Source organism: Pecten maximus, chromosome 5 (genome assembly GCF_902652985.1).
Source record: "Pecten maximus chromosome 5, xPecMax1.1, whole genome shotgun sequence".
Taxonomy (NCBI): Eukaryota; Metazoa; Mollusca; class Bivalvia; order Pectinida; family Pectinidae; genus Pecten; species Pecten maximus.
Genome location: NC_047019.1, coordinates 26,885,992 through 26,890,526, shown reverse-complemented (window position 1 = coordinate 26,890,526; position 4,535 = coordinate 26,885,992).

The window sequence follows — 4,535 nt, the reverse complement described above, 5'->3', positions numbered from 1 at the left end:
CCAATTAGATTAATTCTCTGACAAGTACATGCATTACTCTGATATCAGAAAGACAATGGAAGCATTTCACTTAAAATTGATCTCTCTATGGACTTCATGACTGCAAACGTAAAATCCATGCTCTATGCTTGACACAAACCCTGTTCAGGATAATCGAGTGTGGGAACTATGATAGTGGTAACACAATTATAAATGATTTTATGGTAATTTGATTACTGAAACTGTTATATCGGTACACAAATCAAGGATTACTCAGGAATTCTAGTGTTGTTGAAACCCCTTAAAATGCAGAAATAAACATTGTTAAGTAGGAATGTCTGATGAACACAGGGCTACCATTTTACCTTGTTTTTGGTTAAACCTGAGTTATATTGACTGGTTTAACCTAGAGCTGTTAATTATTACGGCCTTTCAGTCCTTCAGTGGACAAGGAACCTGAGTGAAAACTCAATGGATTACAAAGTGATATGCAATATGTGGCATGATTCTAAGAGTTGATTTTAAAACTGACAAAAATACTGTAAACATGTCAGTTCAAGGGTTATTTTATTTTACCATTTTTTCCCACATAAATCATTAACTTAGTCATAATTGCACAATTTACACTTTCATTATGTTGTTTCTACAACAATTATTTTGGTTGCACTAATTCAGCATTATTCTTATTGGTTAAATTTTGGCTATAGGCTAAAATTTGAGAGAGCTTAAAAAAGCTTATTTTCAATAGTCTGTTATCTACAATAAATCTGCATAATGTGATTATAAAGAAACTGAGATTTATCTCCCAACATCTTCTAGGGGATGGGGATTTTGCCTTAGTACAGTTTGTGTTTCCCAGAAAGCTCCAGTGAGGTAGCTACCAACTACTACTACCTTGGGACTCCACCTCAAAATGATCATAGCTGTTTATGACTCGATAAACCCAGTATAGTAAACTAACAGATTTATAATTTAGAATATCCCTATTCCAACTGAAATACAAAATAACTGATCACTTTATACAGATCTGTGGACTTTATCACCTTGACACCTTCTTGATTGTCTTTGACACTGTACAGTTTGAAACTTGTACTTTTGCATTGGTGAAAATAAGATGCTCGTTCACTTGATCTCTGAATTGTGATATGGGGTTGTCAGCAGATCCTATTTGGCTTCCCCTGAGGGACATGACTGATAGATCTTTTGAAAGGTAGTTTATGGAATCATTTTAGACTAAATTAGGGAAATTAAAGTTACTGTTCCTACTAAATCTACAAAATGTCAGATTTGTTTTCCAAGCTCATAAAATGGCTTTAATTGTAACTGGATCATTTGTCAGAAGTATGGAATCTCCGTATTTATTACAGAGTTGTTAAAGGACTATCATTTAGCTGAATCAGGGAGGTTAGAAAGAGCTATGGCTGCAACTAAAACATGTCAAATTTGTTTGCTATAACAGCCCTGAAAATGGCTTTTCAGTCAGTTAATTTACTAGAGCTATCAGAGAGTAAGGAATATCATAGTTCATGTCTGTAGTACATGTGGGCACAATGAATGACTTAATGGGGGTGAATTATTAATTCTGCAAACAGTTCTAGCGTGAAGGGACCAGCCAGAAGTGAACTGACCCAGCCTTCCAAGATCTGTCGAAATCAATAGAGACACATCCGAGTCCTATAAACTCTTGTAATGGCTACATCTATGGCATGGCAGTAGAACTTTGCCTCACCAGACATATATAACTTGATAAGTTATTTATATTGAAAAATGTTATGACTTTTACATGAATGCTTAGTAGAGTTATTTTGTCAGATTCATTTGAATTATGCTTTGTGTCAACAATTACCAAAATGTTGAGACAGGATGACAATTTAAGATGGCCCCTACTTCCTGTTTTGTGTCCAGGGGGTATGTTATTAGTCTGGCTGGGTGTCAGAATTGTCTGAAGCTTGTCTGGAAATTATTTGAAATAGAAAGTAAGATTTATCTGAAATGAAAAAAAAAAAAATTGTCTGGAGAAAAATTATCTCAAAAGAATGTATGTATGGCATACTGTGTTTGGATTAATTGGGACTTTGTCAGAAATTCCATGTAAGAGCACTTAATAAAGGGAAAGTGATGATAAATCTATTGCAAGAGAAAGCTGAGATTCTTTTCCAATGTTATTTTTTCATGCATTAGGGTTTAAGAGTTTTTATCTAATTTGTTCTGAGCATTGGTTTTTAAAGGCATAAGAATGATACATTTTTTTCTGTTTACAAATTTGGGAAAAATACTATAGAAGAAATTTACTTTTGTAGCAATTTTCCGATTACTATGTAAGAAATTTACCTATAAAATATTTGGGATTACAATGTAATAAGTTTACCTATACAACGAATGCTCTGCTTTCTGACTCTATTGTGCCTGTTTGGTGTAGACCTACTTTATGGAACTTAATGATTTATGAATCAATGAATATACACTTATCAGCTACCAATCAGGAAACCCCCACACAGATAGAGAAGGTTTCATCATTATTCAGCAGCTTGGACCGGATATGTCCAGTTTCATTAGCATAAAGGCTTTTAGGTAAAATTTTTGGAAAAAAAAAAAATCAAATCAGAGATTCATCATTGTTCCCCAACTCCTACTCGACATGTCTGGTATTATTAGAACAAACAAATTTCAGTAAAATTTGGAAGAAAAAAAAATATTTAAAAAAATAGCTTAAAAAAAAAATGCAAAAAGGGAGAAAACATGTTTATTTAAGGTCATAATCATGCCTTTTTTTCTGTGTTAGAAGATTTTGTATGGACACAGATTTCAAGTGAACATACACATATCATTGACAAATGTTTATTGTTGATATAGAGAGTCACAATTGAATAATGAATGACATTCATCTGTTGTATTATTGAGTAAACAATTATTTTCTCTTAATGGGGAAATACTGTGATATCCCCGCTTTTACAATCAACCATTATTAACTGCTCCAGTGATAAAATTAACCCACAGACAATGAGCCTATCACAACACAAAAGGTACAAAACAAGTATGTTAATTGTTCAAACATGTTTGTGTCATAAATGTTAATATTGATGACAGTTAATAAAAAATGGTGACCCTTTAACAATAGTTTTGCCTGTTCAGATCTTATTAAGGAAATAGATATCTGCATCGCTGGGCAGAAATAATTGACTGTTTGAGCTAAAAATAGTTAAACATTGTGAATTTATCATCGGCACTTTAGGAATATATCTATATTTTAAAAGATAAGGGTAAGGAAAAGTCCAGTTGGGGATTGTTATAAAAGGATAAAAATACTGGCCACAGTTTTTACGTTTAACAGCATCTGAAGTCCAACAATAAGACCATGTAGGTGTCATTGTCCCAGGAATGATATGCTTTAAACGTTAATTACACTTTCTATTTTATTTTATATCAAAATTTTAGGGTGGAAATAAGATAAAATGTGGACATTTAGTAATAAAAAGGGAAGGAAAGAGAGAAAGAAAGAAAACCACAAAAAAACAACAACAAAAACAAAAAAAACAACAAACAACAAGAACAAAGCATCAGGTCATGTCTTTCTGAATACATATTTTCAGATTCCATGAGACTGAACTATGTGAATTGTGACTTTATATGCTACTGTGTGAAATAGTGCAAAACGTAAAGCATCCTTATTTCTTTACTGAGTGAACTTAGATTATAAATTTAATGTTTTGTTCCAGAGAAAAAAAGGATACTAATTTGGTTAATGCTGTATTTGCCAATACAGGAAACAAAAACAGGAAACGGGGTTAACTGTGATAGCTAGCTATCTACTTAATCACTGGAATGGTTTCTGCTGTTTAATTTAGAAAATTTTATTGATGATAACGTACTCCGTGCACTACAAAAGGAACTTGTTAGTCAAGCTGAGTACACAATCATGTTTAACATATTTTTTACCTTTCAACCTATCAACTCAATTTTTCCGATTATAAAACGTTGACATGAATTTTGAAACAATGTATATAGGATTGGAATTAATTTTGATTAACAAATGTGTATAGCGAAAAATTTAATATTACAGACACATTTTTCTCTGAAATATGATTTTATAGAACCAATGCTTACAATACCTGACTGTACAATTTATGTAAATGTTTTCACTGAAAACATCAACAAATAAAACTGATCAATAAAATTTCTTTTTCGAGTAAGCAAAGAGAAAACTTCATGCATACTTAGAGTTGTATCCTAGCTTGCACAAATTAAATTATATCTATACTGTGTTCATGACAATGCTGAGAAGAAAATTTTCCCAAGATGATTTTAAAAGGTTGAGTTCTTGTAATAATCATTTATCAATATTTTCAGCTTTGGTTTTTATTAAGGAAAATAAATGTCTTGGAGTAGTTTGCTTGCAATTGTCAAGAGAATAAAATTCATACGAGCTCTTCAGAAATTTTCCATTTGTAGCTAAATTTGAACAACATTCCATAAAATACTTCTGAGGTCTGTGTACATATAAATGTATTATGGAATAGCTGGAGGAAAGAGAATACAATATAAGTAGCCATGGTGAC